Raw genomic sequence first — 14022 nt, 5'->3', positions numbered from 1 at the left:
AGCCATGTTGAGCTGGGGAGGGGTTTGGGGCCAGCAGGTGGTGGTGGAAGTGGGAGGGCCCCTATAGACTGTGTGTGTGAGAGCCTGACCCGGGGTGCGGGTGCAGTGGGGGCACGGGCAGGTGTCGTTGGCGACCTCGGGGAGCGAGGCTCCATGCCGTCTGTGACTGCTTCCAGCACTCCACAGCACCACGCCCAACCCCTAAAACAGAGAGGAAACGTCCCGGGGCCGCACCTGCGCAAGGCCCAAAGCTTTAGCCTGTTCTGATCTTGCCACTTCCATTACCGTGTTGTCAAAGATGGCTTTTTATTTACGTGAAAGTCTAATAATGTTAGAGCTCTTCTGGTCGGCTGGTTCACGCATCAAATGTCTGCAAGGGCCAGAGCTGAGTAAGTCCAAAACCAGGAACCAGGAGCCTCTTCCGGGTCTCCCACACGGGTGCAGGGTCCCAAGGCTTTGGGCCGTCCTCTGCTGCTTTCCCAGGCCATAAGCAGGGAGCTGGATGGGAGGTGGGACCTCAGAGACACGGATTTGGGTGCATACAAGGTGAGGATTTCAGTTGCTAGGCAACCACTCAGGACTAAACCATTTGAAGGCTGTGTAATGTTACCAGCCCCTCCGTGCTGGGACTAATGGGCACTCCTGGGGCCCCAGCCAGGGTTGCGGGGGCAGGAGGTACGGCATGCGTGACAGAAGCAGGTGCACCCATGGGAACCCCCTCACCCCGAGGACAGTTGGCAAGACAAGTGAGCTGGCAGTGAGCTCTGGAGAGGGGATTGAGCCAGCGCCTGTCATGCAGCCAGCCTGTGACCCTCCCACGTGGACTGAGGAGCCCAGCCTTCAGGGAGGGGCCAAGGCCCAGGGGCCTGGGGGCCAGTGGACGCAGCGCTGATGAGCCCACAGGGAACAGCGGCTGGGCTGTCGGGGGGCCCACCAGCCCTCCTTTGCCCCAGGTTGCGGAGGAGAGGCTCTTTCTAGATTCTTTATCCTTCCTTGGCCCCCGAGACTCCCTCCTGGTGTCCAGGGCCTCGCTCCTTCCTCACCCAGCTGCAGCCTGAGCACACCTGCCATGACAGCGCTGTGACAGGTCTGTGGCCAGGAAGACCTCCCTGCCCTGCTCAGGGAGGGCCCGGCCTTCCAGTGCAGTGATCGGGAGGCTGCGATTTCATGATTCATTGGAAAAAAAAATTTTATTTTTATTACAAAGATATACAGAGAGGAGAGACAGAGAGGAAGATTTTCTGTCTGATGATTCACTCCCCAAGAGACTGCAAAGGCCAGTGCTGAGCTGAACCGAAGCCAGGAACCAAGAGCTTCTTCTGGGTCTCCCACGCGGGTGCAGGGTCCCAAGGCTTTGGGCCGTCCTCGACTGCTTTCCCAGGCCACAGGCAGGGAGCTGGATGGGAAGTGGAGCCGCCGGGATTAGAACCGGCACCCATATGGGATCCTGGCGTGTTCAAGGCGAGGACTTTAGCTGGTAGGCCATCATGCCGGGCTCTGAAAAAAAAATTAATGATTTATTTGAGAACAAGATCTTATATTTTTTTGGTTCACTCTGCAAACAGTCACAATGGCCAGGAGCCTGAAGCTCCATCCTGGTCTCCCACGTGGGCACAGGGCCTAAGCGCTTGGACCGTCTCCTGCTGTTTTCCCAGGTGCGTCTGCAGGGTCCTGCATCACAGGTGGGACCCATAGTGACCAGGAGGCAAGCGCTCCAACCAGGACTCACATGGCGGGCCAGCAACCCACGTCCTTGGGCCATTGCTGCTGCTGTCTGTGGAGGCCAGGCCCGGACTGGAGACGTTGGGCTCTGGGCAGTGGGCCCCCCGTTCCAGTCCCTCAGCCTTCACTGCTGAAGGGGACCTCTGGGCTTGAGATGGGCAGGAGGGCCCTCTTATCTTCTCTTGGCTGCGCACGTGGAACGAGGCAGCAGAAGAGCAAAAGGTATAGGAGGGCATCTCCGAGACCCAGATGGAAAAGAGGTTGTAGATGGAGTGCTGGCAGCGGAGCAACCGGGCCATCCTGTGGTCTTCCGAGGACACCTTGGAGCTGGGACAGCTGTTGAGTTGGTTCTTGGAGTTGGGGCCCCAGGGGTGGCCATCAGGGCGGCATCTGGGAGGTGTTGCTGATGCTGGGCCTGGGGCGGTGTGTGTGTTGTCTTCTTCTGTAGGGGATGGTGGGGGCTGAGCCTCGAGCGATGGGTCCAAGTTTCCATTTTCTCTCTTGATCTTTGCTCGGTGGTTCTTGAACCAGACCTGACAGAGGAGAGAGAGCAGGTGGGTAGACGGGAGGGCATGGCCACCTCCTGCCTGCCCCAGGGCCAGCCCTGCCCCTCAGCTGTCACTGAGGCGCTATGGACAGGTCAGCCCTTTTAAGGAAACATACAACACCCTTGTGAATGTGGAAATTTCATGAACTTCTATTTGGAGTCCTGGTTGCCATGCTGCTCACATGCCACAGTGGCTGTCTACGTGCTGTGGTGGCCAAGGCACCCAGCCCTGGCAGACACAGCACAGGGCCTAAAGGACACTGAGCCTGCAGGAAGTTCCAGGGAGGTCCCCAGCAAAAACTTCCTGGCAAGGCATTTGGCAGAGTGGGTAAAGCTGTTGCCTGTCCAGTATTGGGGAGCCGGATTGGAAGTGGAGCAGCCAGGACTCGTCGCCGGTATGGGACGCTGGTGCGGCGGCTGGTGTAGCACACGCTGGCAGTAGCTCTCTGCCCTTGCCGCAGGTCTCGGGGCAGGCTCCGGCCCCAGGAGGGAGCCCAGCGGGGCGGGGACCAGCCGGTCTAGTCTCGCACCTGCACGATCCTGGGGTGAATGTTCATTCTCGAGGCCACTTCGTTACGCACCCTGGAGTTTGGGTACGGATTTTTGTTGAACAGCTCCATCAGCTCTTCCACCTGCTTCTCTGTGAACTTGGTTCGTTTCCTGGGTACGTGTACGTACACTTCGCCTGGGAAACAGAAAAGTGAATGGAAGATCTCTACGAAATATCTGCCTTTCAAATAAAAATACATCTTAAAAAAAAACTTCTTTGAAAGGCAGAGTCAGACGGGGGGAGGGGTCTTAGCTCATCTGCTGCTTCACTCTATGGATGGCTGCAAAGCCAGGGCTGGCCAGTGGCTTGGGACCCCTGCATCCCTGCCCGGGCACCCGGGAGGTGGCCTCGGCTGGCAGTGCCCGCCTGGCCCAGCCCCGGCTGCGGCAGCCTTTTGTAGGGAGTGACCAGTGGCTGGCAGGGCCCTTTCATGTCTCTGTCCACCTTTAAAATAAAATGAAAGTTATTTTGAATAAAGTACCATAATAATGTAGAATTATATAGATACACATTAATATGTCTGGTTTTATATGGTCCATGAGGGAGGAAGAGTTGGGAGCCCCTGCAGAGCCGACCCTCTGCCAACTCTGGCACAGTTACAATGGCTTCGGTTGGGCTTCTTAACATCCGTATCCAGGAGAGAGGGGTTCCCGGGGTCCCCGACTAGCTGTCCAGGGAGGGACTGGCCACCTCCTTGCCAGCCGTTGGCAGGCAGAGAGCAAGTTGGTGCACTTGGGTCCTCACTTGAAAAACGGAGCAGACATGGGAAGTGCTTCTGAGAGTTGAGGGAATTGCACTATTTCTCATTTTTCCATGAATTCTGCTTCAGTTTTACACACATGCACGCATATACAGAGCTACTGGAGGGGCCTTGGGAGGGGCCTGGAAGAGCGCGGTGGTGGAACCCCAGCCAGTGAGGCCGTCCAGGCATGGGCATCGTGAGCGGGCGACTTTCTTCGCCACAACTGGAAATGCAGTCCCCATTGGCAAGTTTTACAGTCTCTGGGGAGTAATAAAGGGGGAGAAAAGCTCTTGGGAATTCTATGGTGTGGAAAAAACCTGAGTGGGTTTTGAGACTGCACTGAGATAAGCTTACAATCCCATCATCCCGCAGGAGCTTGGCAGAGGCCTGCGACACATGACAGCAGTTCTTGGAGCTCAGAGCTGGGGTGAGGTGCCCGGCCCCACCGTGCACCGAGCCCTGCTGGGGAGCCCGTGCCCGTGGGCCACGGCCGTACACCTGTGAGAGCTGCCTGCTGCTGGGGAAATGCCCCGCGGCCCACATCCTGAAGCGGGCTCTGCCGGGCACAGCCATGTCTCCAGCTGGACCTGCTGCCTGCCTGGGTCCTGAGCCGGGATCTGCCGCGAGTCCTTGGGCCGCTACCAGCCGTGTGGGAGACCTGGATGAGCTGTAGGCTGCTGGCTCTGCTTGGTCCAGCCCTGGCTCTTGTGGGCTATTGGGAGTGAGGCAGCGCATGGAAGATCTCCATATTTCCTTCTTTCAGCTTTCAAATAAGCAAGTAATTAAAAGATCTGTTGTTTGGAGGTCTACCCAAAAGTTGTGGACAAATGTATACGTTCATTTTGGTGCAAATTACTTGAAACCCACAGGGTTGCTTTGTAATGAATACTGATTTTCTATGAACTTTTTTCTAAAGACCAGGCATTTGCATGGATTTCATTTTAATTCCATTCCCACAAACTGTCACAGACCGTCCCCTTCTGGGACCTGGCCCTCCCCTGACTGTAGTCCTGGTCTCCCCGTGGCGAACGTGGCAGGAGGAGCTGGGCTTGTTCTCACAGAAGGATCCACGCCAGCGCCTGCACAGAGTCCCTGCCCAGTGCGCGTCCTCCCCGCAACGCGCGCCCGGCCAGGCTTACCTGACATCTTGTGGCTGAGATGTGGCTGTGACACGCTGAGCTCCAGAGGTGAGAAGCATGGGGAGTCATGCCAGGATTTTAAGCAGATCTCTTATCAACCCCACCTGTAGACCTGTCTCCTCCTCCCGCCAATCGCAGGCCGCTCCGCGAAGCTTCTGGAATAGCTCCTAGATTTTTTTGAGATTATTTTTATTGGAAAGGCAGATATACAGAGAGGAGGAGAGACAAGATCTTCTGTCTGATGGTATTGGGAAGGTAGATAAACAGACAGGAGGAGAGACAGAGAGGAAGATTTTCCATTCAATGGTTCACTCCCCAATTAATAGCAGCTGCAACGGGTGGAGCTGAGCCGATCCAAACTCAGGAGCCAGGAACTTCCTCTGGGTCTCCCACATAGGTGCAGGGTCCTAAGGCTTTGGGCTGTCCTCGACTGCTTTCCCAGGCCACAGGCAGGGAGCTGGATGGGAGTGGGGTAGCCGGGATTAGAACTGGTGCCCATAAGGAACCTGGAGTGTGCAAGGTGAGGACTTTAGCTTCTAAGTTATTGTGCCAGGCCCAGGAACAATATTCTTTAAATTAACCTGTGTATTTGTTTGGCAGAACTGGAGCTCTGGTACAAGACCATGGCATCGCACATGGTGGTGGAACCCCCAGCCCCCAGCCCTCAGCCCTCAGCAGCTTTTCTGGCCGTCCTGGTCCTGGTCCTGGTCCTGTGCTGGGACCACCCTCAGGCCTTTCTGAGCATCTCACAGAGGCCTGGCGGGAGGTGAGTCCTGCAGGTAGCAACTCGGAAGCTCCATTTCAGCTCTGGGTGGTGTTGGGAAGCAGTGTGGAGGGAGCTGCCTGCTGCTGTGGGTTGGCAGCCCACGAAGGCCTCACACGGGTGGATCCGGCGCGCAGGGGCCCGAGCATCTCCCTCACACGGGTGGATCCCGCCGCTCAGGGGCCGGAGCATCTCCCTGAGCATGCTGTCCTGTCCGTGTTTGCTTCTGCATTCCGTGGATGGACGGCCTGGGGGCAGGAGGGAGTGAGGGTCAGAACTCGACAGAGCTTTATGAAATGATTTCTCAGTATAGAGCTGGTTGCGCAAGATTGTGAGCGTATCACAAGGTAGTAAATCACTTTAATAAGGCTCCACTGGGAACCCGTGCCATGGCGTAGTAGGCTAATCCTCCGACTGCTGTGCCAGCGTCTCATGAAAATGCTGCTGGAGTCTTGGCTGCTGTGTTTCTTGATCCAGCGTCTCCCTGCTTATGGCCTAGAAAAGCCGCGGAGGATGGCTCAAGGCCTTGGAAGACATGGGTGAAACTCCTGGCTTCCGATTGGCTGAGCTCTGGCTATTGCAGTCATTGGGTGAGTGAGGTGTTGTACAGTCTGTCTATACCTGCCCTTCAGATTCACCAATGCTTTAACTGTGGTCTGTGCAATTTAGCAAAGTCGGCAAGTGTCTTAGCCGGGCCTTGCCTGTTCTCAAGCTGCCACCATCGGCCCGGTCACTCCTGTGGCCAAGCTTGGGCAATTCCATCTTTCAGGTAGAAACTTTACACTTCTTGTGGTTGAAGATGGGGCCAGTGACTGGCGGGGTGACCTTAGATGGTGTGCTAAGTGCCCCATTCAAATCCTAATCCTATTTTAGGTCGCTCACTCCTTCCCCATTTTCAGATAAAGTCCTCAGACTTAAATGCTCTTGGAAAAGCTCTTTAGATTAAAGGGAGAGACACTGTGTCAGTGAGTGAAATTTTGGATGGAATTACAGCGCTGGTTGCCTGCAGCTCTGCCCTAGGCCCTTACCCTGAGGCGCCAACCCCTCCTAGGATACCAAGTGGTCAGCTACCTGGGGGTCACAGGCCAGGCTGGGCTCTCCAAGCTCATCTTTGGGAGGATTTTGGTGTCCCTAGGTGTGTTTGATTTTTATTTAGAAGTCTACTGATTCACTTCCCAATGGCCACAATGACCAGCGCTGTCCAGATCTGAAGCTGGCAGTCAGGAGCTTCTTTGGGGTGTCTCACATGGGTGCAGGGGACAAGGGCTTGGCCCATCCTCCGCTGCTTTGCCAGGCCATAAGCAGAGAGCTGGATCGGAACCAGTGCCCATATGGAGAGACAGAGGAAGATCTTCCGTCCGATGATTCACTCCCCAAGTGGGTGCAACATCTGGTGCTGTGCCGATCCGAAGCCGGGAACAAGGAACTCTTCCAGGTCTCCCACACGGGTGCAGGGTCCCAAAGCTTTGGGCCATCCTCAGCTGCTTTCCCAGGCCGCAAGCAGGGAGCTGGATGGGAAGTGGAGCTGCCGGGATTAGAACCAGCACCCATGTGGGATCCCAGCGCGTTCAAGGCGAGGACTTTAGCCTCTAGGCCACCATGCCAGGCCCAAACCTAATATACTTTTAATACCCTATGTTATCCCATAGTGGGGAGGGAGAGCAGAGAAATCTTCCATCTCCCTGGAATGTGTAAGGAAGACGTGAAATATAACCTACCAGGATCATAACTGGTAACTCATAGACAACAGACTCACATCAGCATTAGACAATAGTTAAACTACAAAGACATATAAGGGGAATTAAGAGCGGTCCTGACAACCTCTTAACAGGAGGTCATATGCACAGAGCAGGGAGGACCCCGGAGTGGAGCAGGGGGACAGGAGGAGGCTTGTATCCCAACCCTGAAGACTCACGGATTCTCACCAAGGACCATCAGTATGGGGGCACCTAGGACTACATCCTTACTGCCAAGGAGACCACAGGGAATTGGAGTGCCTTCGGAGGCCAAGAACTCTGAGCTCATCCACTTCCGCTTGGATCCACCACATGGGATGAAAGAAATCCAAATCCTTCCTGGCAGGATCCAAGGGCGTCAGAACAGCCAGGAGCCCTGAGCAGTCCACAGAAACAGAAGAACAGTAAACTTCCTTCTGGATTAAGGAGGGGAGCTTTCTCTGGTCCTTGCTTGTTTCCAACCTTGGGTCCCCACCCTCTCTTGCAATGACCATCAGTATCACTCCAGAAACCCCTCAAAACAAACAAACAAACAAAGCTCTAGAATAGATAGAGAACAAGGAAAGCTTGGAATCAGACAGGAAACGGTCAGCGTGGATTCACTTATACCTTACTAGGTGGGACGCAAAGATTGGTTACTCCTCACTAGGGTATTAAGGATTTCTCTGTACGCCTCTCCTAAAACTGTTCTGCACCTCAACTGTTGACATATGTCTTGTTAGAGTTATAAGCCAGTCTAGACTACCCGAAAAGAAAAAGCCAAGTTCAGCAAAATTATGCTGCAACGCTATAGAATGCTAAATACTAAAATGAAAATAGACACGAGACGGCTGAATAGTAATCTATAGCCATTTTAAGGTGTATAGAACCCGATTGTATATAAACTAAAATTGAAATGTCAATGAAGAAGTCACAGGATGTGGTTGAGAACTTGCATTTTTTTTTTTTTAACATATTGGTTACTCAATACTATGTCAACTAATTCCATAATGCTGTAAATTGTTGCTGATGTTATATTGGAGCTTTTAATTGATCGGGATGATACTCTGCCAGCTCTACCTTCAGACCAGAGATGGTCTCCCCAACAAGCCGTTTAATTTACCTGGACAATATGATGCTGGACTCTATGCTTGGTATATGCTTGCAATGAAAGAATCTCATGTGAACTTGAACTGTGGTAATGCAACAAGGTGGAGGAATCCACCGTGGGGGGAGGGTTTGGGGAGGGGTGGGGGGAATCCCAGTACCTATTAAACTGTGTCACAAATGCAATGTAATTAATAATAATAAAAAAAGTAACTGCTGGAGTCCAGCTCCAGCCGAGAGTTCGGAGCTCGGGAAGGGTGCGTGGAGTCGGCGATAAAGAAAAACACAGAAACTGACACTTGGTGCGTTCTTGCCTGTTCCCACCTGGTCTTACCCGTTCTCACCCGTTCTTACATGGTCTCACACGTTCTTACATGATCTTACATGATCCTGCACGATCCTGCACACAGCCCAAGAAAAGGCTGTCCTTTTTATTTACCCAGACACCTCACAAGCCTCTGCACAAGTAACTAATTATTTTGTTTTTTCTTCATGACTCAGGGGCATGTACAGTCATTTGGTCACTCCGTCTGCACTTCAAGGCTAAGCAGGCGTCTCAAAAGATAATTCTGAACAAGACATTATTCACTCTTTAACAGTAGTTATGGAGCAACAGCCAGGACTCCAAGGTCAAGGCACATGCGATCATCCGCCAACTAGTAGCACATTCTCGTTACATTTTTTCACTTACACAAACCACCCATCATCTAACAGGAAAACAGGCCACAGGGGGAAAAAACCTCCAAAACAGAAATTCCAAATACAGAATCCCCCCACAACTACAGACTCCACAATTCCATAAACAATGAGACAACAATCAAAAGCATCCTTCTCTAATGAAAGCATTCCAATTCCTTCAGTCAAAAGTCACCGAAGCAGCTAAAACAGTTATACTCTGCATGCTCCAAAAACTTGCAAAGATAGGCTAGCCTATATTTATTGTTCTAGCAGCCTCAGCTCTCACTCCCATCACTTGCATTCCTGTGGGTCCACTGGGTGCTACCTGACTGGCCAGGCCCTGGAAAGGAGGCAGATCTGCCTCACCTGTGACCTCCTGTCTTCCTGCTGCCTCCTGGCCTTGAACCAGCCACCATCTTAGGGCAGGGCATTCGTGCAGTGCTCCCAACAGAACACATCTTTAAGTATCCTTTGTAGGGCAGGTTTGAAAGAGGCAAATTCTTTTAACTTTACTGCGGAAGAATTTTATTTCTTTTTTTTTTTTTTAAAAAGATTGATTTATTTTTATTGGGAAGGCAGATACACAGAGCGGAGGAGAGACAGAGAAGAAGATCTTCCGTCCGATGATTCACTCCACAAATGGCTGCAATGGCTGGAGCTGTGCCAATCCAAAGCCAGGAGCCAGGAGCCAGGAGCCAGGAGCTTCTTCCAGGTCTCCCATGCGGATGCAGGGTCCCAAGGCTTTGGGCCGTCCTCGACTGCTTTCCCAGGCCACAAGCAGGGAGCTGGATGGGAAGCAGGGCCGCTGAGATTAGAACTGGCATCCGTGTGGGATACCGGTGCATGCAAGGTGAGGACTTTAGCCACTATGCTATTGCGCCAGGCCCAGAGGGATTTTATTTCATTTTCAAAGATAAAGGAAAGCTTTGCTGGATATGTTATCCTGGGCTGACAATTTTTTTCTTTCAGAATCTGGAATATGTCACTCCATTCTCTTCTGGCCTGTAGAGTTTCCTGTGAGAGATCTTCTGTGAGTTTAATTGGCATTCCTTTGTATGTCAGTTCATTTTTTTTCACGTGCTTATTTAAGGATCTTTTCCTTATGTTTGATTGAAAAGAGCTTGATTATCATGTGTCGTGGTGAAGATCGCCTTTGTCAACCCTGTTGGGAGTTCTGTGCCCCTCCTGGATGTTTTTTCCCAATGCTTTCCCCAGACTAGGGAATTTTTCCCTTATTTCTTTGAATACACCTTTAAGCCTAGTTTCTCTTTTTGCACCTCCTGGGACTCCCATAACTCTTTTTAAAAAAGATTTTATTTATTTTTATTGCAAAGTCATATATGCAGAGAGGAGGAGAGACAGAGAGGAAGATCTTCCATCTGATGATTCACTCCCCAAGTGGCCACAATGGCCGTAGCTGAGCTGATCCGAAGCCAGGAACCAGGAGCCTCTTCCAGGTCTCCTACACGCGAGTGCAGGGTCCCAAAGCTTTGGGCCATCATCAACTGCTTTCCCAGGCCACAGGCAGGGAGTTGCATGGAAAGTGGAGCTGCTGGGATTAGAACCGGCACCCATAAGGGATCCTGGCGTGTTCAGGGTGAGGACTTTAGCTGCTAGGCCACCATGCCGGGCCCTCCCATAAGTCTTAGATTTGGCCTCTTAATAGTGTCTTTTAATTCTTGAATACTTTTTATGATCTGATCCAGATCTGCTTCCAGGTTTTTGTTTGTTTCCCTGTGAGGACAGGAAATATCTTCCAATTCTGCGATTCTTTCTTCTGCCTCCTTCATTCTGTTTTGGAGACTCTCCACTGTAGTTTTAATTTGCTCCACTGTATTCTTCATTTCTAATGTATCAACTTTCAATTGATTCATTTCCAGTGCAACATATTCCTTAAATTCCTTGAACGTCTGCTTTATGTGCTTCTTGTTGTTAAGAAGCTTTATAACAAGTGTTTTGAATTCTGTATCTCCCGTTTTTTTTCAATGTCTTCTTCAGTTAACTCTGAGGTTGGCATAGGGTTTTGCTCCTTTGCAGGGCAGTTTTCAGTAATATTCATTGTGCTTTTGTCTCTTCTTTTGCTCTTGGTCATTGTATTTCTGGTTAGCAGAGTCTTCTCCTTGGGGCAGGTTTTATAAGCTGTGTCACCCACAGGTCTACAGTTAGATTTTACTTATTGCAGTTGGTACATGGCTCTTTGCAGCCACATGTGCCACAACCTCCAGCGAGTTCCAGGTCTGGGTTCTTATGTTAGATTTCCACCATGGTCTCTGGAGCCCCAGCTCCTGGCTCACCACTCTCCACTGACACTGTGCTGAGGCTGCCACCGCGCCCGGAAGGGGATTCTAAATGTGCAAACAGTGGGGTGGAAAGTCTGCAGGGAGGCTCTGCACGTAAGGCAGTCATGATGATGGCCAGCAGGCGGTGCCACAGGCCGTCCCAGGATACTTTGTGGCGGATGTGCCCTGCCACAGCTGGACAGACACCTTGTTACCAAGGCATGGGAGGGAGAGGAGAGGAATGTTTCTTCGCAGCAGTGGCCTTTTCTCATTTTCTTCCTAAGAACCCCCCACCATTTCCTGAAGAAGGAGCAAGAGAGGTGATGATGCCCTAATGATGTTTGGAACACTGTCGAACAGGTTTTGGGTCGCAAATATCTTCTGGTGATAATCTGCTTACTTTCTGGACAGAATGAAGGTTTTACCAGTTGAAAGGCCACAGCATTCATGGTACTCAAAACAAAACAAAACAAAACAACATAAAAAACTGGCCTCTGGCCCGGCGCGGTGGCCTAGCAGCTAAAGTCCTCGCCTTGAACACACCAAGGTCCCATATGGACGCCGGTTCTAATCCCAGCAGCCCCACTTCCCATCCAGCTCCCTGCCTGTGGCCTGGGAAGGCAGTCGAGGATGGCCCAAAGCCTTGGGACCCTGCACCCGCGTGTGGGAGACCTGGAAGAGCTCCTGGCTCCTGGCTTCGGATCGGCTCAGTTCCAGCCATTGCAGTCACTTGGGGAGTGAATCATCAGATGGAAGATCTTCCTCTCTGTCTCTCCTCCTCTCTGTATATCTGATTTTGCAATAAAAATAAATAAATCTTTAAAACTGGACTTGGGGTCAGTTATTGTGGTGCAGCGGGTTATGTGGTCACGCGGGATGCCTGGTCCTGTAAGAGCAGGTCTGGCTTGAGTTCTGGCTGCTCGGTTTCCCTTTCAGCGCCCTGCTAAAGCCCCTCGGAAGGCAGCCCTAGAGCCTGGAGCCGTGCCCAGTGTAGGAGACTCGGTGGAGCTCCTGTTTCTAGCGTTAGTCCAGTTCAGCTCTGGCCATTTGGAAGAGTGAACCAATGGATGAAAGCTCTCTCTTTGCCTTTCAAATAAATAAATAAATCTTAACAAAACAAACAAGAAAAACCCCTCGTGGCTGGTTCTCTGCTGACGGCAGAGCAGCACCAGCTGCTGCATCACCTGCACGCTGTGCCCCGCCCAGCCCGGCCCTCCTGGCGGGCCCCTCCCTGGAATTATTTAAGCCTGGGTTGGAAGCCCCGGCGGGTCCAGCGGCTCCAGTTTGTGCTCCTGCGTGGCCTTCCGGCCTGACTGACCAGGCACTCCCGGGACTGCGCTAGGAATCCGGTAATTCGGGGGGAAGCTCTGTGTGTGGGGGCCCCGGGGCATGCTGAGGTGAGGGGCTGGCAGGACAGCATGCTGCTTGCGGCAGCCTGTCCCAGGATGGGGGCTCTGTGGGAGGACAGGATGAGGCTGATGGAATCCTGCAGGAGCCCGGGATTCCAGGCTCACTGCTCCCCCACCCCACCCCAAGACGGGCCTTGGAAGCAGAGATTTCCACTGCCCTGGTGACTCTGAGACGCGGCAGCCAGCCCTTGTCCCTGCTCTTTTTTTCTGACGTTTGGAGCTGGTCGTGAAGATATTCTGTCCCCTGCCTTGGTTGGTTGGTGGTCCTAAGGCCACCGCATTTGAGAAGGGGTCCTGCTCCCTCTCTGGGAGTCCCCTTGTGGCGTGCCGCCCCCGCAGCAAGAGGCCAGCAGGAATGTGGACCGACTGGCCGGGTGGGTTTCCCCACTGCTGCTCTCCGATCTGCGTAGTTGTCCACGTGTCCCTCATGCCCCTGCGCTGGCCGCTGCGCACACACTCACGAGGGCAGGGCTGGGGAGCCCTCAGGGAGAGTGCTAGGGGGCCCGAGGGCCTGCTGCGTGCGTGCGAAATACTCTACATTCCAACAGTGTTGATGTCACACACAGGAAATCTCACCTTGGGCCTCCTCTGATGGGTGGCAGTTACAAAGCAGGGTTGCGGCGGGGGGGGGGGAGGCGGCAGGGAGGTGGGGAGGGTTGAGCTGCTGCCTAGGACAAACACCTAGCACTGTGGCTGTGACATGGGGCACCTGGGCTGTGCGGAGGCCCCTGGCTTGCGTCAGTCTCAGACGTGGCAGTGTGGGGAGTGAACCTGCAGATGGCTCGCTCGTGCGCTCTCTCTCTCTCTGCCCTTAATGAGTAAATACCAACACAGCAGGAGCAGTCCCACTGAAGGGCTCCTTGGGGGGCACCTGCTCAAGGTGGGCTCCTTTAGCTTTGATGTCTCCATGTCTCATCCATGTGCAAACAGACATGCAAATCGGCACAGTGATTCCTAATCTGCCTGCTCCTTTAGAAGCTGGGATCGGAAACAGGAAATCGGAAATCTGCTGGGGTGCTGGGCCTGTGCTGCCAGGGATCAAATTGGCTCCTGGAGAAAGTTCTTGCGTCACTGGGCGGGGGCCCCAGGATCTGGGAAGGCCGAGCTGGCAGGCCCCATCTGGCAAATGCCAGAGCCTTTCCTCCCAGCTCCACGGTGCTTTTTTAACTTCGGATAACAGAAAGGCAGAGTGGCACAGCAGCTCTGCTGGAAGCGAGGGTCGGATGCTGTGTGCCCCGGCTTTCTGGGGAGGGAGGATGCGGCGGGGCAGGTAGCGAGGGTCAAGACCAGCCAGCCGAGGGTCAAGACCAGCCAGCCCAGGAGGGACGGGCCTACAAAGATTAGCTCCTACCAGCCTCAGCCAGGGAGAAG

This window comes from Ochotona princeps, chromosome 16 (assembly GCF_030435755.1).
Source record: "Ochotona princeps isolate mOchPri1 chromosome 16, mOchPri1.hap1, whole genome shotgun sequence".
In the NCBI taxonomy this organism is placed as follows: domain Eukaryota; kingdom Metazoa; phylum Chordata; class Mammalia; order Lagomorpha; family Ochotonidae; genus Ochotona; species Ochotona princeps.
The sequence above is the reverse complement of the archived record's forward strand: the minus strand, read 5'-3'. Positions refer to the sequence as shown.